General features: G+C 41.5%; 1 long non-coding RNA gene across 2 annotated transcripts; it reads left to right on the top strand.

Moving 5' to 3' along the window:
• Nucleotides 1-1594: 1594 nt before the first annotated feature.
• On the top strand, nucleotides 1595-22178 carry LOC148899726 (uncharacterized). 2 transcript variants are annotated; one of them, XR_016114793.1, is made up of 4 exons: nucleotides 1595-1660; nucleotides 2054-2106; nucleotides 18514-18582; nucleotides 18968-22178. It is a non-coding gene; the product is annotated as an uncharacterized LOC148899726 (long non-coding RNA). The 2 variants fall into 2 exon arrangements; XR_016114795.1 differs by having other exon boundaries at nucleotides 1607-1647.
• The last annotated feature ends 1138 nt before the right edge of the window (nucleotides 22179-23316 follow it).

Raw genomic sequence — 23316 nt, 5'->3', positions numbered from 1 at the left:
CATACTGCATGTTTTGACATCCAAAAATATGACATTTTGGCTCAGATGTTTGATTTGCTTTCGCGGGCCGAAGAAAATGATGTGGTGGGCCGGATTTGGCCCGCGGGCCTTGACTTTGACACCTGTGCTGTAAAACGATTTTATTGATGTCAGTTAAAAAAAACAAAAAAGTGACGTCGGTTGTCCTTTAAAACTCCACAAAAATATACCTTATTTTATGTATAATAAATGTGATGTTGTATTGTCATTAAAGAAATAAAATACTGTATAATAATGTGGTTTTATTGACCTTTGTGATGGTCATTGATATCATTGCCTCTTGATGATGTCCGTGTGAAGTTGCCGTGCTTTCTCGGCGATAATACCCTCACTCACACTGTCCCTTGCTAGCTGCTTTTCGTTCATCCAAATCAACAGAAGTTTTTCAACCTCTTCGATAGCCTGAGACCATTGCTTAGACAACACAAACACCCTTAACCACACGTAGCAATGGCCGACTTATCGTACTGGTACTGGGACGCTAAGTCACACAAACACACCTCGTTAGTGTTTTTTCGACGATCTTCTCCTCGACCGTCATTTTTAACATTAACATTATAATAATAATACATGTCATTTCTAGGTGCCTTTCAAAACTCTCATGGTCACTTTACAGTCACAGCATAGGTTTTTTTTTCCTGTGGGTGAGCAGCGGCAGCCACACGCGCCAGCGTTCACTCAACCTGGAAGTAACTCAAATAGATAGAAAGCTAGATAGCTAGCGAATATGTAGCTTTTTTTGTCCTCTGCGTCTTAACACTCGTGATTTTAATGTTCGTAAGGCGATAAGTTCGTAAGCTGATGTATCACTGTCCATCCATATTGGTTTATAATATAAACCAATATATTGGATTGGATTGGCCTTTATTAGTCTCACAGTGGAGAAATTAATAAATAAAAAATGTTAAAAAATTAAAATTAGAAATATAAGAACTATATAAACTTTATATTCTTGAACAACAGCTGAAGCTGGAACAAAGCGCTAATGTGGACAAAAGGAAAATGCTGCCCCCTTGTGTAAGGTAAAAATATTGCCAGAGGATTGAACCCAAGTATGAAAAACCAAGACCCGAAGAAATTGGAACTACAGGTAACATCTGATCCGACCACCCGTACTTACGACCACACCGCCAGACCTTTTTTTTAAAAAAAATTCTGCGGCTACCACCGCTACAGCATCGCGACAGAGACAGAGGTCCGTGCAGGATGATTTATTAAGATACAACACAAAGCGCTGGCATAGGGGAATAATCAAAAATAAAGAATAGCAAAAAACGGCGAGTGGGGTAGAGAGGGGGGCAATGGGAAACCCGAAAATGGCGAGAAGCAACTCGCAAACGGTGGTACAGAAACGGAATAATAACGAGGGGTGGTGGGGGGTGTCCGGACGAAGATATAGAAAGTCCAGGGTAATACAAAGTACAAATACAAGTTGACAGCGTTCCGTTTTCGTACCCTCTGTCCTGAAGAAGGAAGTGTTGGAAGCATGGAGGCGTGGCCTCGCCCCCTAGCTGTCAATCCGAATGTGACAAACGGAGGGTGGGAGGGGTGTCCACCGAGACCGAGCGGGTGGGATCGTTGCGACGCAAACGCCGCGTCGAGATCACGGTCGGTGAGACAGGTGACCTCTTCTGGCTTCTCCGTTAGCAGGGAGAGCGATTTTTGGGAAGCTCGCATGCGTGGGAAGCCGTGCGTATTTGCGTTAGCAGAAAGCGTGTGTGCCGACACAGTAATAAAGATCGATAATACGATATAGAAAATGATTAAAATGACACTAAAAGTTACAAGATTTATGAATAAACTGTCAACATTTTGGGATATAATAGTATTCCATTGAAAACGTTGCTTAAAAACAAAAGATTGACATCATATACTATCCTGTCGTATAGGAAATGCAAGCCAATGTCGTCATTTGTTATGATCACGTGATCCTCACGTCAGCCATTTTGAATGATTTTCGATTTAACTCGGATATTACCTGTATTTTTGTTCTGTGATTTTTTTATTTTCCCAGAAACCAAAACTAGGACCACGTTGCTGCCTCCTCCCTCCCGCCGCTAACATCTGGTAAGTCCGCCGCTATCGTGTCGTTTTGCCGCCGTTTTCATGTCTCTGTTGAGTAAGCGGGGCGGCGCCAGATAATGCCCAACATGATGAAGATGACGATGATGACGATGATGATGGTGTTGTTGTGACCTTGTTGGCTTTGTTTATCATATCAGCTGATGTAGCACAACTCGAGACCCCCCCCCACCCCCTCAATGATCAACAGCCTACAGCAGCTGATAAGAAACAACAGAAAAAACTTTAATTATTTCTGCTCTGTCACTGAGGGGGTGGAACCCAACCCCCCTAACCACTTCGCTGCACGCACACGCACACGCGCGCACACACGCACACACACACGCGCGCGCGTTGTACAGTCTGGCCCTTCCCCACTCGATCCACATCTGACAGAGACTAAAAAAGAAAAAAAAAACGGTGTGGGGGGGGGGGTTAGAAAAATGTGAGAAGAGCATGGCGATGAAATTGGAGCAGTTTGTCATGCACGAGTGAGACAGCGTTGCCACATCAAAGCTTTAATTGGCTTTTCAACTTTTTCTGCCTCAAAGACCGCTTCGCCGTCCGTCCTGGTCCCCCGAACTCCTTTTTTTTTGTGGTTCTCATAATGGCGGCTTCAAGTTTCTCTGCGGGCTCTGTGTTGAAATTGTATCCCCACTTTGTCATTCATTCATTCATTCATTCGTTTATCTGTTTATTATTTGTTTGTTATTTGATTGTTTATTTATTTGTTTATTTTGTGTTATTATATTTTATATTTATATATTCTTCTTCTTATTAAATATTTATATACTTTATATATTTTAGAATGTATATTATATGTTCATTTATTATTTATTTATTCATTTATTTGTGTATTTTTTGTTCGTTAATTTATAATTAGTTATTTTTTTTATTTTATTATTATTTTTTAATCATTTATTAGTTTGTTTGTTTGTTTATTCATTTATTTATTTGTTTATTATTTGTTAATTCTTTTATTGTTTATTTATGTTTATGTGTTATATTTTATATTTATATATTATTATTATTATTATTAAATATTTATATATTTTATTGTTTATTTATTCATTTATTATGTATGTATTCATATATTTGTGTATTGTTTGTTCGTTAGTTTATTATTAGTTTATTATTTTTTGTCTGTTTATTAGTATTCGTTTAATCATTTATTAGTTTGTTTATTCATTTAGTATTTGTTTATTCATGTGTTTATCTCTTTATTATTTGTTAATTATTTTATTGTTTATGTATTTGTTTATTATGTATTATATTTTATATTTATATATTCTTATTATATTATATATTCTTATTCGTATTACATATTTATATATTTTATAGTTTAGATTATTTGTTCATTTATTTTGTATCTATTAATTTATTTGTGTATTGTTTATTAGTTTATGATTAGTTAATTTTTTTGTTTATTATTATTTGTTTAATCATTTATTAGTTTGTTTGTTTGTTTGTTTGTTTATTCGTTTGTTTATTTGTTTATTTGTTCATCATTAGTTAATTCTTTTATTGCTTATTTATTTTTTTGTTATGTTATATTTTATATTTATATATTCTTATTATATTATATATACTGTATATATTATATATTATTTTATAGTTCATTATAGTATTTTTTCATTTATTATTTGTTTATTCATTTTTTCGTGTGTTGTTTGTTTATTAGTTTATTATTAGTTTATTTTTCTATTATTTAGTAGTTTTTTTATTATTTGTTTAATCATTAATTGGTTTATTGTTTGTTTATTCATTTATTGTTTGTTATTGGTTTATTCATTTATTGAGTTTTATTCTTATTTGTATTATTTTTTATTTGTTTTATTTCTTAACCAGTTGTTTATTATTTGTAGACTATTTTTTATTAGTTGTTTATTATTTATTTTTTGATTTAAATCTTATTTGTCTTTGTCTTTTCTTTTATTTTGTTTTGTGACTTGAGGTTCTGTGCGCCAGTTGTTGATGGGCCTGCAAGGTCAAGCTGTTTTTTGCCCTTCAGCCTTGCACGGGTTCCAAAGTTCCGTTCTGAGGTGCCACCTTCCGGTCTACTTGTGTAAAAAAAAAGTCTCTTTTTGGTGTTTCTTTGGTTCTCGGATCTTTGAGAGCCCTCGGGACTCTTTGTTATTTGTTTTTTCCCCGCCACACTGGTCTTTGGGTGCCCTTGAGGTTCTGGAGTGTTCGTCTTGATTTTGACTTGGAACCAGAAGCCATCGAATGCTTTTGCGTTGTGAACAAGCGCTTCGACTATTCCAAGGTTCAACGGCCATCACAAAGGTCAATAAAACGACTTTATTATACAGTACAGTTTATTTCTTTCTTTACAATACAATAGCACATTTATTATACATAAAATAAGGTATATTTTTTTCTCGTTTTAAGGCTTATTTAGTAGAAATGACGTTTTATGGGGACCTGGGAACTGATTATTCTCATTTTAATGGTTTCCTATGGGAAATACACGTTTGTCAGACGAACTTTTCGCCTTACACACACTTTCTGGGAAGCAATTAGGTTCGTGAGCTGAGGCATCACTGGACTTTGACTTCCAGGTTTCTCCGTTTTTGGTTGAAAGGATCTGCTCGATCCCACCATCACAACAAGTGTGTGTGAAAGGGGGACAGGAAACGTGGCACCCAAACAAGTGACCGCTGTCGTCTGGAGCAAATTTCAGTGAAAAGTGGGAGGGGGATGTTGGGGGAGGCGGGGAGATAAGCGCCCAATAACAATCATCCCTTTTCCCGACTTATCCTCCTCCTGAAACAGATGCTCTCTTTCCTCCCCATGTGAGGAATTACTTTTACGCTTTGGGAGATTTTTACTACCTGTGTCATCGTCCTTCGCCACCGGTGTCCAAGTCGAGGCCCAGGGGCCAAATGTGGCCCGCCACTTCATTTTATTCGGGCTGCCATAGCAAATCAAGCATGTCAAGCGCCGTGCTCATATAACAACCTAGCTAGCGAGTGAGCCAGCTAGCTCTCTTTCTATTCAGCTAGCTGGCTAATCCCTTACATCACATGTGTCAAAGTCAAGTCCACTGGCGAAACGCTTTGATCCTCTTCTCTTTCATCTACAACTGCTTCATACAACAAAGATGGTGCTTAAAATAGAATGACTGTCTGTGTCACATGATTTGTTATTATGTTTTTTTGTTGTTCTTTTGATTTCAAAATGGCTTCCGCAAGACTGGCTGACTTCACAGCAGCTCCTGTATTTTCTTTTTCTACTTCTTCTTTTCCTTTCTTCTTCCTTCCATACCCTTTGTTGCCTTTGCTCTTTCATCATTGAATGCTACAGCGTCATGTTTTGCTTTCAACGTTTAGCTTGTAGCAGACGTGAACATTTTTCAGCATGACGTCCCTGATGCACTGGTGAAAAGGACGCTTTGATCCTCTTCTATTTCATCTACCAAATACAGTGCAGAAAGTGCTAAAAATTGAATGACTATTTGTGTCTTATCACATTATTTGTGATTTTGTTGTTTTAATTTCAAAATGGTGCCGCGAGAGTAGCTGTCTTTACAGCAGCTCCTGTATTTTGTATGTCTTGTTTTTGAGTTGGTGACGAGTCCTCACGTCACGTCACTGAAGGAACGCCCCTGACTGAGAAAGGACATACCTTGAATCACCTCAATGCATTTTGCGGTACTTTGTTTGGTCTGAAAACTTCGTGTTGATCCATGTTGATGGCGAAACTAGAAGGAGAACACATAAATAACGCGATGGTGAATCCTTGTGTGTTGTGACAAACATTTTGAGCCCATTGAGCCCATGTATTATTATTACACTCGGAGCTTTGTCGCCATCTTTTGCCTGTTTCGTTGGGTGCGACATCCCCCCCCCCTATTGCCTTAAAATGACACGTATTACATATGAATTCTTTAATCGATTGCAAACATGTATGCTTTCCTCTTCAGAACTATTTGAATCATATTCATAACTGGATGTGTAACAAGAAAGCATATTCTCTGAATTTGAAGGCATTGTTTGTCATGATCTGGTTGGCGACCAACGGGGGGGCGCTGTCGGCCCCGCCTACACCTGCACAGGTGCTGGTCGTCCCGATCAGATTGGCGACCAGCGGGTAGCGACGTCAGCCCTGCCTGCAGCCTCGCAGGTGCTGGTCGTTTTAATCACTGACACTTAAAAGGACACCCGGCAGGACCATCCGGGCCGGTTCATTGTTTGTTTGCTGCTTGGTTGCGGCATGCATTGTGTATGTGTTTGTTTAACCTTGGCGGACTTTTACTTTTGGTCTTCTTTTGCTACTTTGTATTTTTTCCATTCAGATGATTTTGATGTTTTACATTTTGTTCCTGCTGACTTCATTTTAATACAATTTGTCAAACAACCTCCTGCTCCCTCCTGCCTGCTTTTTGTCACGTCACGAACTGGGGGCGGGACTTTCTGAAAATGCCCAATTCGTAGCTCATTTTTTTGCAGATTTTGGACACATTTTTATTGGTGTTTTGCATGTGAATAAAAATATACTGCGTGTTTTGGGTATTTTAGAGGCTATAAAACGTTCAGATGTCAGCTAGGAAACAAAAAAGTGATGTCGGTTGTCCTTTAATTGTTTTTCTACTTCTTCCTTTCCTCTTTCTTTCGTCACTTTGCTTCTGCAAAATGTCAATTTCGCCACCGCGTGACAAAAAAAAAAGCTCATCCAATCCAATGTGCGACTGTCGTTAGAAAGACTGGCTTAATTAATTGTTTTTTTCTACTTCTTCTTTTCCTTTCTTCTTCGTTTCATCACTTTGCTGCTGCGAAATGGCAATTTTTCCACGGCGTGACTATAAAAAAAGCTCATCCAATCCAATGTGCGACTGTCGTTAGAAAGACTGCTTGAATTAGTTCTGTTTTTCTTCTTCTTCGTTTCATCACTTTGCTGCTGCGAAATGTCATTTTCTCCATGGCGTGACAAAAGGCTCATCCAATCCAATCCCCAAATAAAAAGTCACAACCAAAGATTTGCCGTTAATGCTGATGCGGCAAAAATGACCGTCCGTCATCGTCAGCGAGGCTGTCATTCAACCTCGTTGTTTTTTTTTTTTGTAATCTCTTAAAACAACATTGATTGTCTCCGCAACGACTTCCTGTCGCCGCGGTAACGATTATGCAGAGTGGTCGCAACCTTTTCCGTTTGACGGGCGGGCGAGGGCCAAGTGACACCGGTGTCAGGGTCGCCCCCCCCCCACCCTCACCCTCACCCTCACCCTCCCCCGACGCGACAGGCTCCCGCGTGGCTTTGGCAGCCATTTCGTGACGTCGACGATCACTTTGTGTAAATCGCTAGCGTGGCGAAACCTCGTTGACGGATGAACGCTCGCTCGCAATGATCACAACAGAAAAGCTCGCCAATTTTTCGCTTGGACGCTTCATAATAATAATAATAATAATACATTTTATTTCTAAGCGCCTTTCAAAACTCTCAAGGTCACTTTTCAGTCACGGGAGAAGTTTTTCTCTGGGTGAGCAGCGGCAGCCACACGCGCCAGCGTTCACTCAACCCCAAAGTAAATAGATAGAAAGCTAGCTAGCCAATAGATAGCCAGCTAGACAACTAGCTATATAACTAAAAAATAGCCAGCCAGATAGCTAGCTAGCCGGCCAGTTAGCTAATATATAGCAAATAGATAGCTAATAGAAAGCTAATAGATAGCCATGTAGACAACTAGCTATATAACTACAAGATAGCCAGTCAGTTAGCTAGCTAGCAGTTAGCTAATAGATAGCAAATAGATAGCTAATAGAAAGTGAATAGATAGCCAATAGATAGATAGCCAGCTAGACAACTAGCTATCTAACTAATAGATTATCGTAACCGGCCAGTTAGCTAGTAGATAGCAAATAGATGGCTAATAGCAAGCTAATAGATAGCAAATAGAAAGCTAATAAATTGCCAATAGATAGCCAGTTAGCTAATAGATAGCAAATAGATAGCTAATAGAAAGATAATAGATAGCCATTAGATAGCCAGCTAGACAACTGGCTATCTAACTAATAGATTATCGTAACCGGCCAGTTAGCTAGTAGATAGCAAATAGATGGCTAATAGCAAGCTAATAGATAGCAAATAGAAAGCTAATACATTGCCAATAGATAGCCAGTTAGCTAATAGATAGCAAATAGATAGCTAATAGAAAGATAATAGATAGCCATTAGATAGCCAGCTAGACAACTAGCTATCTAACTAATAGATTATCGTAACCGGCCAGTTAGCTAGTAGATAGCAAATAGATGGCTAATAGCAAGCTAATAGATAGCAAATAGAAAGCTAATAAATTGCCAATAGATAGCCAGTTAGCTAATAGATAGCAAATAGATAGCTAATAGAAAGATAATAGATAGCCATTAGATAGCCAGCTAGACAACTGGCTATCTAACTAATAGATTATCGTAACCGGCCAGTTAGCTAGTAGATAGCAAATAGATGGCTAATAGCAAGCTAAAAGATAGCAAATAGAAAGCTAATAAATTGCCAATAGATAGCCAGTTAGCTAATAGATAGCAAATAGATAGCTAATAGAAAGATAATAGATAGCCATTAGATAGCCAGCTAGACAACTAGCTATATAACTAATAGATTATCGTAACCGGCCAGTTAGCTAGTAGATAGCAAATAGATGGCTAATAGCAAGCCAATAGATAGCAAATAGAAAGCTAATACATTGCCAATAGATAGCCAGTTAGCTAATAGATAGCAAATAGATAGCTAATAGAAAGATAATAGATAGCCATTAGATAGCCAGCTAGACAACTAGCTATATAACTAATAGATTATCATAACCGGCCAGTTAGCTAGTAGATAGCAAATAGATGGCTAATAGCAAGCTAATAGATAGCAAATAGAAAGCTAATAAATTGCCAATAGATAGCCAGTTAGCTAATAGATAGCAAATAGATAGCTAATAGAAAGATAATAGATAGCCATTAGATAGCCAGCTAGACAACTAGCTATATAACTAATAGATTATCGTAACCGGCCAGTTAGCTAGTAGATAGCAAATAGATGGCCAATAGCAAGCTACTAGATAGCAAATAGAAAGCTAATAAATTGCCAATAGATAGCCAGTTAGCTAATAGATAGCAAATAGATAGCTAATAGAAAGATAATAGATAGCCATTAGATAGCCAGCTAGACAACTAGCTATATAACAAAAAGCAGCGTTTGAAATAACGTCTGCCCGGATGCCCGAGGTGTGAACTTTACGCCGGGCATACAACTTCCAGAAAGTCTCTGCCCGGGTGGCCGACAACTTTTTCCCTCCAAATTTTATTTTTCTCAAATCAAACGTTTGCTTTATTCCGATTTCGAAATATTCATTCGTTTTGAAATTTCAGAATTTCGCTTCGTTTGGCAATTGACATACTCGGCAGCCAATCAGAAGCCTGCATCGAATAACTTCGTGCTTCGTGCCTCATCCCCAGAAGAGAGACTCAAAAGAAGCGAATAACATTTATGATGCTCCAAAACGTAAACGTACATTGAGAGCATCGTGGAAAGAGAAGTTAACGTGGCTTGCAGCAGATGACGCAACGCAAATATATTGCACTGTGCAACCTGTGGTAAGTACATCAATTACTTAATTTTAAAGTGTTGTTATGATATTATTAATACTTTGCAACAATAGTTTTTTTTGTGTTTCAAGTTGTGAAAAATCGGGCAGGCAACTTTTCAGAGTTGTCTGCCCTGGTGTCCCCTAACTTTTTGTCATGAGTTTCAGACACTGCTAAAAGATAGCCAGTCAGATAGCTAGCTAGCTAGCCAGCCAGTTAGCTAATAGATAGCAAATAGATAGTTAATAGATAGCCAATAGATGGCCAGCTTGACAGCTAGACAACTAGCTATATAACTAAAAGTAAGCCAGCCAGATAGCTAGCCAGTTAGCTAGTAGATAGCAAATAGATGGCTAATAGCAAGCTAATAGATAGCAAATAGATAGCTAATAGATAGCCAATAGATAGCCAGCTTGACAGCTAGACAACTAGCTATATAACTAAAAGTAAGCCAGCCAGATAGCTAGCCAGTTAGCTAGTAGATAGCAAATAGATGGCTAATAGCAAGCTAATAGATAGCAAATAGATAGCTAATAGATAGCCAATAGATAGCCAGCTTGACAGCTAGACAACTAGCTATATAACTAAAAGTAAGCCAGCCAGATAGCTAGCCAGTTAGCTAGTAGATAGCAAATAGATGGCTAATAGCAAGCTAATAGGTAGCAAATAGATAGCTAATAGATAGCCAGCTTGACAGCTAGACAACTAGCTATATAACTAAAAGTAAGCCAGCCAGATAGCTAGCCAGTCGGCCAGTTAGCTAGTAGATAGCAAATAGATGGCTAATAGCAAGCTAATAGATAGCAAATAGATAGCTAATAGATAGCCAATAGATAGCCAGCTTGACAGCTAGACAACTAGCTATATAACTAAAAGTAAGCCAGCCAGATAGCTAGCCAGTTAGCTAGTAGATAGCAAATAGATGGCTAATAGCAAGCTAATAGATAGCAAATAGATAGCTAATAGATAGCCAGCTTGACAGCTAGACAACTAGCTATATAACTAAAAGTAAGCCAGCCAGATAGCTAGCCAGTCGGCCAGTTAGCTAGTAGATAGCAAATAGATGGCTAATAGCAAGCTAATAGGTAGCAAATAGATAGCTAATAGATAGCCAATAGATAGCCAGCTTGACAGCTAGACAACTAGCTATATAACTAAAAGTAAGCCAGCCAGATAGCTAGCCAGTTAGCTAGTAGATAGCAAATAGATGGCTAATAGCAAGCTAATAGATAGCAAATAGATAGCTAATAGATAGCCAGCTTGACAGCTAGACAACTAGCTATATAACTAAAAGTAAGCCAGCCAGATAGCTAGCCAGTTAGCTAGTAGATAGCAAATAGATGGCTAATAGCAAGCTAATAGATAGCAAATAGATAGCTAATAGATAGCCAATAGATAGCCAGCTTGACAGCTAGACAACTAGCTATATAACTAAAATAAGCCAGCCAGATAGCTAGCCAGTTAGCTAGTAGATAGCAAATAGATGGCTAATAGCAAGCTAATAGATAGAAAATAGAAAGCTAATAAATTGCCAATAGATAGCCAGCGAAATGAACTCTAGCATATGAAAAAAAACAAACTTCTCGCTTCATCGCTCATGGTTGCCCGTCGCTGTCCGTTGACGGCCCGAGTGAGTTGAAAGATGGCCGCTTTGACCTTTTGAACCCTGGACTTTAAGTCCTCAAATGGGCCACGTTAGTGTGGACGGTGGCACTCTGGCCCAAAGTCGTCTTGCACGGTTATAGGCCACACCCCCCCATTTGGGGCCTGTATACGTGAAGCCTGCAGGCCTCAAATGGGGCCTTCACCCGTCCTCTGGTGGGTCTCCTTGGCCTCGGCGAGCGACGGCTCATAGATCAGCGGCGCTGTCGGCGCGACGATCGAGTGTGCTCATTTGCATGGAGAAATCCATGGAGGCGCCCTGACACGTGCCAATAGCGCCGCCCCGGCGCTTGTTCGCCGTCGAGGCTGATGGTGCTTTCATCAAGTCTGACATCCGCTCCCTTAAAAAAAAAAAAAAACATAGCGTCAGCTGACACCGTGGCCTCTTGAATGACTTTGGGACCTTGTTGGGTTTCAATCGTCGTGCAGTTGGTTCATTTTTGAAAACATATTTTCAATTATTATTTTTTTGTTGTTGCTTTAAAAAAAAAAGTAATTGGGTGAGGGGGAATCAAAGCAAATCTAGCATGTGAAATTTCATGCTCATCTATTGAGCTAGCTAGCGACCGAGCAAGCTAGCTAGTGACCGGGCAAGCTGGCGACCGAGCTGGCGACCAAGCTAGCGACCAAGCTAACTAGCTCTTTTTCTATTCAGCTAGCTGGCTAATCCCTTACATCACTGGTGTTAAAATCAAGGTCCGTGGGCCAAATCTGGGCCACCACATAATTTTATTCGGCCCGCCAAAGCAAATCAAACTGATGAAATTCCATGCGCATCTATTGAGCTAGCTAGCATCCTGGCTAGCTTGCGACTGAGCTTACTAGCGACCTGGCAAGTTAGCGACCGGGCGAGCTCACGGCCGAGCTAGCTAGCTCTTTTCTATTCAACTAGCTGGCTAATCCGTAACATCACAGGTGCCAAATCTGGGCCACCACATCATTTTATTCGGCCCGCCACAGCTAATCTAGCATGTGAAATTCTATGCTCAGATATCGAGCTAGCTAGCGACCAGGCTAGCTAGCGATTGGGCTAACTAGCGACCGGGCAGGCTAGCGACAGGGCGAGCCAGCAACAGGGCGAGCTAGCGACAGGGGAGCTAGCGACCAGGTGAGCTAGCGCTGTTTCTATTCAGCTAGCTGGCTAATCCCTGACATCACAGGTATCCAAGAGCACGCCTAGAGCCCAAATCTGGGTCACCACATCATTTTATTTGGCCCGCCAAAGCAAAGCTAGCGTGTGAAAACTGCATCCTCATTTATCGAGCTAGCTAGTGACCGGGCTAACTAGCGACTGGGCTAGCTAGCGCCCGGGTGAGCTTCCAATTTCATTGATCTATTGCAAGATGGCGTCTCGATTTCCAAAAACACAAATGCGTTTTCTTGACGTTCATCAGCGCCGGCGAACATGGTCACTAGCATAATGGTCGCGGCGGCGTTGACGCCATGTTGTTTTTCGCATTTGTTTCGTTTCATCGCACCCCCGTCGACAACCACCATTTTATCATTTAGTGACAACTTAAAAGTCATTAACGTCGCGCGGGCCGTTAGCGGGAGAGGTGAACCCTGGGTAATTCGGTGGCGGCGGTCGATGCGAGCGGGGACGCATTTACATTTTGATTCAAGGCATCAGGAGAAAAGGTTAAGGCGTCCGCGTGCACGCTTCTTCATGTGGAGATGTCACCAAACATCAGGCGCACTTTGCGCCGGATGCCGCCAGCTGACGGCTCGTCAATAAATGGCTCGCCATCTCGCCGTGCTCCAAAAATGTACTTTTACGGCCCCTCGCCGTCCGTCGTCATTTTATCCAGCGTTTCTCCCAAACTTCAGCTGAGGTGGAATTAATGGCGGGCTGAGACACTGCTCCTTCTTCCCAGTTCAAACGTGTTAAACCCACGGACATCTTCTAGCAGGCGAATCCTCTACCCGACGTCTTCAGACAAAAAAAAAAACATTCAGTCTTCACTCTTCTTCTGACATGACGTATTTTTCTGAAAAGCGATGAGATGGACGCTCAACTCCTGCCTGTAAATGCAGCTGACGCATTGTTTATAACTGCTATCCCGTAGTTGACCAGCAGATGGCTCTGCTTTATTTTCTTGACGTTGCGTTGTCACGTTTTGCTTTCCGCGCTTCGTTATTTAAGTTTCATTTTACTGTTTAGCAAGGAAAAGACAAAGACAAACATTTCAGACAGAAAGCGGGCAAAGGGATTTGTGCGATTTTATTGCATGCGTTTTATTTCATTGATGTAAAGTCCAAATGTTTGTGTAAATAATAGCTATATTTTTATACTTGTTTGTAGTTCTACAGTGGTGGTGGTGGTGGTGTCGTTGGTGATTCAGCATGCAAGTGAAATCACATTAAAGAATTAACCATCAGTACAAAGAACCTCTGTTTGGAATGGAAGCACACGGCCATTTTGGCTAACGTTTGTAGCGCCCGTGTCATAAGCTGCCATTCGTCTCTGTCTGAGATGTTGACCTTTCACCTTTGAACTGTCAGCCAGGCGCGGGCGGGATCATTAGCACTTTTCAGGGAGTTTGGGGGCGGGGTCTATCCATCAATGAGTTGACATGACAGATTTATGCGTTTATGCCAATGTTTTCTTGATTTGGACTTTATTTTCTGCATGAAATAGAAACTATTTCTGTTTACTATTTTGTGATAAACTTTTTATTTTTTAACACTAGCGAGTCATCAAAACATTTTGGGGAAAAATGTCAAAAGTAAATTTGTCACTTATGTTAATAATTTTACAATCATAACGCATGCAATATTTTTTCATATATATATATATATATATATATATATATATATATATATTGTGATGTTACGAGAGGCTGTGTCCTGGAGGGCAAATACATCCCCCTAAGATGCACACCTGCAGCTGATTAGGGCTTGATTGGCAAGCAAGGCTCTTAAGGCAGAGAGCCTCTGAGTGTAGAGCTTGGGGGAAGACAAGCTCGATTGCTGTGCTCTGTGGAGAAGTTGACTGCTGCGTGGAACTCATTGCCAGTTGGGACCACACGACTGGACACTGGATTTGAACCTAGCTAAGGTGGCTAGGCTACATGACGAGGACGTCAAGAGGGGTGAGGCCTAGAGACTCTTGTAAAGAACTCCGTCTTCAGTTGTACCTCAGAAGAGACTTTATTTGGATTTAAGCATCAGAAGAGACTTTATTTTGATAGGTATTGGAAGAGACACTATTCAAACCTTTTGTTGCTTGTGAATTCCCCCTGGAACCCTTGATTAAAACCTTTTTCTTTGCATCCAAACCTGTCGTCCATTGCACTTCTTGTCCCGTCCCGCTGAGAGCAAGCCTCTCATGATATCACAATATATATATATATATATATATATATATATATATATATATATATATATATATATATATATATATATATATATATATATATATATATATCCTCGTCTCACCCACCACGGGTGGTGTCTGTCCCCCATTTCAGCTCGGGTCCTCTACCAGAGGCCAGGAAGCTTGAGGGTTCTGCGCAGTATCCGTGCTGTTCCCAGCACTGCGCTTTTCTGGACCGAGATATCCGATGTTGTTCCCGGGATCTGTTGCAACCACTCGTCGAGTTTGGGGGTCACTGCCCCGAGTGCTCCGACCACCACAGGTCACCTTTACCTTCCAGGCTCTCTCCAGGTCCTCTCTGAGCCCTTGGTATTTCTTGATTTTCTCATGTTCCTTCTTTCTGATGTTTGCATCACTCGGGACCGCTACATCCACGACAACGGCTTTCCTTTGCCCTTTATCTAAGACCACGATATCTGGTTGGTTGGCCATTACCATCTTGTCAGTCGGTATCTGGAAGTCCCACAGGATCTTTGCTCGGTCATTCTCTACTACCTTGGGAGGTGTTTCCCATTTTGACCTTGGGGTTTCCAGTCCATACTCCACACAGATGTTTCGGTAGACCAGGGGTCTCAAACCCGCGGGCCAACTGCGGCCCGGAAGAATATTTTGCGGCCCGCCTTGGCATGAAAGATTAATGTTAGTGCGGCCCGCATGATTGATATGAATGAAACTTGTGCGTGGAGCTGAACAAACCATGGAACAAAGCACCATTTTGGAGCTACAGAGGGAATTTAATCACAGATTTGGAGACTTCAAGACGCAAAAAGCCACATTTCAAATTTTTGCCCACCCATTCTCTTTTGATGTGCAAGATGCCCCTCCTGTGTTCCAAATGGAGCTCTGTGACCTACAGTGCCACTCTGCGCTCAAATGGACAAGCAGACAAGCTTGGGCAATTTTTGAGAGAGTTAACCCCCAGCTTCCCTGAACTTTCCCGAATGTTCAAGCGGACCATGTGTCTTTTTGGGAGCACATACTTATGTGAGAAGCTCTTCTCCACCTTGAACTTCAATAAGTCCAAGTACAGGTCCAGACTTACTGATGAGCATCTCCAAGCCCTACTCAGAGTCTCCTCTGCCTCCTCCCTCAAGCCAAATGTGGCTCGGCTTTGTGAAAAGAAGCGCTGCCAGGTCAGCTTACACAGACATCGGCTTTTCCCTTCAAGCGGTCACCACAGCAAATCAGTGTCCTCCATCTGTAGAGGTTTGATCCGCATGTTTGTTTTGGCCAAGCTTTTACGTCGGATGCCCTTCCTGACACAACCTTCTGTATTTATCCAGGCTTGTGACCGGTACAAGAAGACTTATGTCCCTTTGTGGCTACAGAACAAGCAACTCGCTCAGTAAAAGGCTCCCAAACACAAAATGACCATCAGAACAGACTGGTTAATTTATGTTTTATTCATTTTTCCGTTTATTCATTTAATTCATTTATTTTGTGTTAAAAATAAAGATTTTAAGAACATTGGAATGTTTTATCTGTGCTTTTCTTGTGGAAAAAAAAGTGAGTTCCAGAGTTTGGGGGCAGAGCAGCTGAAGGCTCTGTCCACCGTCGTGCTTAGACGGGCAGGGGGGGCTACACAGAGGTGGAGGGAGGAAGAGGATCTGAGGCAACGAGAGGGAATAGAAATTTGAAGAAGGTCAGATGGGTGTGGGGGGGGGGGCAAGATTATGGATAGCTTTAAATGTATAAAGAAGAATTGAAAAGTTGGTTTTATATTTGACCGGGAGCCAGTGGAGCTCTTGGAGGACGGGGGTGATGTGGTGAAAGGATGAGGTTCTGGTGATGATCCAAGCTGAAGAATTCTGTTCGAGGTGAAGTTTGTGGAAAAGTTTCTGAGGGACACCAAGGAGAATGAATTGCCGGGAGGTGACAAGACTATGAACGAGGATAGCGGTGGTGGTGTGAGGAGTGAGAGACGGGCGAAGACGATTGGTATTGCGTAGGTGGAAGTACGCAGACCGGGTTAAGTTATTTATATGGGAGTGGAAAGATAGTGTGCTGTAAGAATGACACCTAGGCTTTTCACCTGATGGGAGGGAGAAACAAGGAGAATTTCAGTTTTTTTCGCTGTTAAATGTGAGGAAGTTATGGGTAAACTAGGATTTAATTCAGTGAGTGAAAAGGAACTCTATGAACTTAATAAAGATGAAGATACTGAGTAAAAGGCTCCCCAGCATAAATTTTAAATGCTGATATGTATGGCATATTCACACTACAACTGTTGAATTTCCGTAAATTCCAATTGTCACGGTTTGCAAGGTGGTGATGGCGGGTGCGGATCCCAAAAAGCAGGCAGGAGGGAGCAGGAGGTTGTTTGACAAATTGTATTAAAATAAAGTCAGCAGGAACAAAATGTAAAACATCAAAATCATCTGAATGGAAAAAATACAAAGTAGCAAAAGAAGACCAAAAGTAAAAGTCCGCCAAGGTTAAACAAACACGTACACAATGCATGCCGCAACCAAGCAGCAAACAAACAATGAACCGGCCCGGATGGTCGTGCCGGGTGTCCTTTTAAGTGTCAATGATTAAACGACCAACACCTGCGAGGCTGCAGGCAGGGCTGACGTCGCTACCCGTTGGTCGCCAATCTGATCGGGACGACCAGCACCTGTGCAGGTGCAGGCGGGGCCGACAGCGCCCTCCGTTTGTCGCCAACCAGATCATGACACCAATAAGGCACCAGAAACGAAAAATGACCTATTGTACTTTTTGTGAGAAGGTTGAGAACCTGAAGTTTGCAGTTTGCATTTGTAATAAAGTATTCGTGTTTCGTCTGTCTTCAAACTTTCTTCAAAAGTTGTACAATTGAGGCAGCGCCACCTGAAGGCGAACCCTACGCCAAAACGGTGCCACATTTATGGTGCGTCGGAAGAATGAGGGAAAACGTGTTGTAGCATATCAGAATCAGAATCAGAAAAGTTTTATTCGTCCCACAATGGGGAAATTTTCAGTCCACAGCAGCGATTTGAAAGGGGATGGGGTGGAGGGTGAAAGGATAGAAAAACAAGATATTCTAAGCATAGTAAAATAGAAATGTCAACTATATACTGTAAATGTATGTGCAAAACTGTTTCATCAAAACTGTACATAGTGCAAGTATCAAGAAAAGCATATGTAGCTGTATTGCATCAACCCATATTTACAGTACAAGTGTCAATTTTTTATTTCTTTATTTATTTTCACATGTGATTATGAAGAATTGCGAAGCCTGACAGCAGGCGGTAGGCACGAGCGGCGGTACCTCTCCGTCTTGCAGCGCGGGTGTAACACAATGGGGTGGGAGGGGCTGTTCATCCTAGCTTTTAGTTTAGCTAGCGTCCGTCTGTTGCCAACCTCCTCCAGAGAGTCCAGCGAGTAGCCCAAGACAGAACTGGCCCTCTTGACAAGGCGCTCCAGTCTTTTCCTGTCCCGGGTGGTGATGCTGCCTGACCAGCAGATGTCATACTGCTACAGAATGTTGCGACAGGTCGTAAAACAGCGGTGACGTCACGGCAGACGAACATGGTGATATCATAAAGACGTTGACAAAGCAAGTCTTCTCTCATTCCTCCGACTTGGCGAATTTTCTTGGTTTCTGATGACTTTCTGACAGCCTTTTTCATTTTTAATCAGAATCAGAATCATCTTTATTGCCAAGTATGTAGAACACACACGGAATTTGTTTCCGGTAGAACACGCTGCACTAGTATCATCCTCAAAAACACAATCGAGTTGTCAAAACATTATGCGGGGGATTTCAAAATTGTTGTCACTCATCAATAATTGTTAAATTATGACACATGCAATATTTTTTTTCAGAAACAAAATAATCATTTTACAAGACTACATTACGGATCATCAAAGACAAATATGCTCCTACTTTTCAAGGTGAGTTATTGTTTTACAGCCATTCAAAAAAAAATTAGGAGAAAAATAAAACAAATGTTGATTTTTTTTTTACAGTAAAGTCTCGTTATATCGATATCGGATATATCGATAGTCCCGGTTATATCGATACTATTTCTATGCACGCACGGAGAAAATTACATGCAAACAGGGTCGGATATATCGATAGTCCCAGTTATATCGATATTTTTTCGGACTCCCTTAAATATCGATATAACGAGACTTTACTGTAATTGTTTATGGGGGCGGGGGTGTAAATACTCTTGATCTAAATCAAAACGGACTAATTTTCTATTTACTGTATGTTGTCGGTTTTGTGTCTGGATGAAATAACCTTTTTATTTTTTAATTATTCATTTTTTTTCAGGCTCAGATGACTGAAACCGAAACTCTGATATCACAACGATGGGTGGTCTTCTTCTTTTTTTTCTATGGCTGTCACTCAACGTCTCCAAACGGAAGAAATTCGCTCTCAGCTTTTCCATCTGTCACTTTTCTCATCGATCCTGGCCCAGGGGTCACCAAAGTCGCGCACGCGCACTGCATAACTGACGTGACGCCTGTTGTTTTTTCCAATAAAGCGGCTTGTCACCTGCGTCAAAAGGCCCTCCCACCCCCTACCCAGACCTCCGTGACGGTCGGGACCTCCTGCTGCGTGACATCATAAAGGCTGGACGCACATCGGCCAACCTGCTCGTCGTTCGGTGGGTGAGTAAAACTAAAATGTCATTGGATTGGTTTGCATTAGCCTCGCACTGGAGAAATTGACATTTCACAGCAGAAAGACAAAAGGCACAAAAAGTACAGGTAACATCCAACTTACGACCGAGTTCCGTTCCGACCAAACAGTCGTAAGTCAAAATGGTTGTAAGTCGAAATCCATTGAAAATTTTGAATAGAGACTCGGAGGCTAAATGACAAGCAAACTCCCCCCTCTGGCGCCATCACACGGTCGATTGCTGTGCGAGAGTGAGATGATAGCTGGCTGGCCAAAATTGTCATACACGTTACCGGCCTACTAGCGCGTTGCGGTGCCAGGCGTAGAATTAAAATTTTGAAAATAGGGTCTGGAGGTTGTGTTCGTAAGTATGAGCGGTCGTAAGTCGAGCTAGTCAAAGTCGGATGTTACCTGCATATAGGTAACATCCGACTTATGACCGAGTTCCGTTCCGACCAAACGGTCGTAAGTCAAAATAGTTGTAAGTCGAAATCCATTGAAAATGTTGAATAGAAACTCGGAGGCTAAATGACATGCAAACTCCTCCCTCTGGTGCAATCATACGGTTGATTGCTGTGCGAGAGTGAGATGCTGGCTGGCCAAAATTGTCATACATGTTATCGGCCTGCTAGCGCGTCAGGCTGCCAGGCGTAGCATTAAAATTTAAAAAACAGGGTCTGGAGGTCATGGTCGTAAGTACGGGCGGTCGTAAGTCGGATGTTACCTGTATTTGTGAAATGTTTCATCAAGTGAAGTGTTTTTTTTTTTATGTTTGGGCACTCACGCACATGGTGCTAATTGAAATTTCAAAAAGAAACAGTTTGAAATGCTAACATATCTCAATTTGAGCGTAGAAAGCTCGATAGCAAGTTCTAAATACGACCATGTGCAATCAAAATTCATCGACTGACTAAGTTAGCAAAAGCGAAATATAGCAATGCCTGCTTTTGTTCTGCTAACTTGCAGCATCTCGACTCAATTATGCTAACCTGATAAGTAAGTAAGTAAGCTTTATTTATATAGCACTTTTCACAGGTAAATCCACAAAGTGCTCCCCAAAATTTAAAACAGTCATAATAAAAAACAATACAAAAAACAGCATGAAAAATACTCAAAATAACTCCCAACGATAAAACCTACATAACTTTCAATGCTAAGCTACGAGGCTACAAGCAGAGAAAAGGATCTGAATGATGCTTCGTTCTTCTTTCTACGAGGAGTCGCTAAAGGACTGAAGTACAGTGGAACCTCAGTTTTCGAACGACTCGGAGTTCGAACAAATCGGAGTCCGAACAAAAAATTAGAGAAATTCTTGCTTCGTTGTTCGAACAAAAATCGGAGTTCAAACGCCGGTACGACGTGTGAGTACGTACGCGAGGGTGGGATGCTGAGCGGCGTACGGGTGTAGATCGCTCTCTTCGTGACCAACTGTTGTCGCGTGCGGACGTGCTGCGTTTTGCTCTCGCGTTTAATATAGCTGTACGAAGTGTTTTAGCCCCTAATCATGCCTCCAAAGAAAGTCAGTGCAAGCAGCAAAGCTGCTACAAGTGAAAAAAGAAAAGTAGTGCGTACAACTATTGCATTTAAGAAAGAAATACAGTAAAGTCTCGTTATATCGATATTCAAGGGAGTCCGAAAAAATATCGATATAACCGGGACTATCGATATATCCGACCCTGTTTGCATGTAATTTTCTCTGTGCGTGTATAGAAATAGTATCGATATAACCGGGACTATCGATATATCCGATATCGATATAACGAGACTTTACTGTTATAGCAAAATATGAAGGAGGTGTGTGTCACGTTCCCAGCGTGACAGGAACAGCTGACTCGTCGGAACGTTAATGAAGGTGTAGGATCCCCAACCAGGCGGCATAGACGTAGGTGCTGGCAGAGAATTTATTATAACAAAAGGTGTGGGTCCGATAATACCACGGACGAATGAACGTGACGAACAAAACCACAAAAAGGAGCACAGCGAGTAGGTGGGCGGGGGGAATTCTTCTCCTGCCTGACAAACTCGTAAAAAAGCACATGTGGGTGCAAAAGCACGCGATTCCGACAAGCAATAGACTTACGCGATCGCGGCCACAAAACACCTCGGGCGAAGCAACAACTCGTACTGAGAGAGTCCAAAATACGGGCGAGGTGCGCGGCGTCGTATCCTCCAACTCTGGTGAAGTGCCAGCGACTAGTTTAAATGTCCCAGAGTACGTGATTAGGGGATTGACAGCAGCTGACGAAGGTCGGGAGCGGCGGCCCCGCCCCAGCTGTCAACTCGCACGTGACAGTGTGCGAGTGTCTGATCTGGCTAGGGAATACAGCATGGTGAAATCTACGATCAGTACGATACTAAATAATAAGGAGGCTGTGAAATCCTATTCATAATGCTTTTCTTTATCCTTTTTTTACACGTTCATGTTCGCGTAATCTTTCGTCCAGAAGATTACGATAACGCGAACGTACGATTAGCCTGGGTTACATTTATGTTTGTTATTTGTGTCTTTGCCATTTTCTAAGATATACATTGCTTTTTATGTGTTGGCCAGCATTTTAATGTGCAATTTCATGCATAAAATAATGTATAAAAGGTAAACATTCAGGGTGTCGGAACGGATTACAACGATTTACATTATTTGTAATGGGAAAAATGATTTCAGTGTTCGAATTAATCGCTTTTCGAACAGGGTTCTGGAACGGATTATGGTCGAGAACCGAGGTTCCACTGTATTTGGATATATTTTTACTTGTTCACAGTTTTTGTTTGTCGGAGAATTAACACTGCCATTCTTAATAAGTTTGTTTTTTATATGCTAGAGTTCAATTAGCTGGCTATCTATTTGCTATCTATTAGCTGTCTATTAGCTATCTATTTGTGATCTATTTGCTAACTGGCTGCCTAGCTAGCTATCTGGCTGGCTATCTATTAGTCATATAGCTAGCTGGCTAGCTGGCTATCTATTGGCTATCTATTAGCTAGCTAGCTTTCTATGTATTTGAGTTACTTCTGGGTTGAGTGAACGTTGGCACGTGTGGCTGCCGCTGCTCACCCACAGAAAAACCTCTCCCGTGACTGAAAAGTGACCTTGAGAGTTTTGAAAGGCGCTTTGAAATCAAATGAATTATTATTATTATTATTATTATTCCCGAATTTAAAATAATGTGTTCAGGTTTTGGTTTTATTTCTTGCATGGGTGCCGATCAAGCGTTGGTCAGACCTCTGTCAGTGTTTTTCCTTTCCACAAGGGGGCAGCATTTCCCTTTTGTCCATGTTAGCGCTTAGTTCTAGCTTCAGCTGTTGTTAAAGCCCTATCTCAGCCATTATGGATTATATTGCATTGTATTTTGTACATCCGCCCCCATTTCAAGCTCAGATAACTCCAGACCCGTATAACTTAGGAATTAACTCTTTTTTTTTCTGATGAAAGAAGAGAGTCTAAGGTTTCTAACGCTGCATTGATTGTTTATATCGTCCTATCGTCCTGGAATTTGAGTGATAATGACAAAAACCCTGGCACTGCAGTGGAAACCTATTTTTTTGTCTGGCAGTGAAGGAGTTAATGTACTTTTGGTACCAAAGGACCCACGGACAGTACCGGTCTGCAGCGCAGAGTTTGGCGAATTCTGTCTTGACTTGTCGTGACCGCCATACTTGTTACCCACCCTCCCTCCCCCGGCTTGTTCGCTAGCTGTAGCGCTGACGAAGCTAGGTGATGCTATCACTACGTTTAATAAGTTGATTAGCGGGCGGCATGCTATCAGCAAGTCATCTCGATGATGATGCTGATTGGCTGGCGCGCACACCGCCATCCATCTTTTTCATTGGCTAATAACTGGAATCCATCATTGCCCCGTACGTGCGCACGTGTGTGTTAGTGTGTGTCTTTATGTGTGTGTGTGTGTGTGTGTTCGCAGAGCTTTATCTGCTCGACTTCATTTGATTCCTCTTCTTCTTGATGTGCTGTGTCCTATCTGCACTCTGCCTGTGTGTGTGTT

The sequence above is a fragment of the Hippocampus bargibanti genome, linkage group LG04, assembly GCF_051943395.1.
Source record: "Hippocampus bargibanti isolate YZ-2025 linkage group LG04, ASM5194339v1, whole genome shotgun sequence".
NCBI classification, from domain to species: Eukaryota; Metazoa; Chordata; class Actinopteri; order Syngnathiformes; family Syngnathidae; genus Hippocampus; species Hippocampus bargibanti.
Note: the sequence above shows the minus strand (reverse complement) of the source record. Positions and strands in the feature narration are given on the sequence as shown.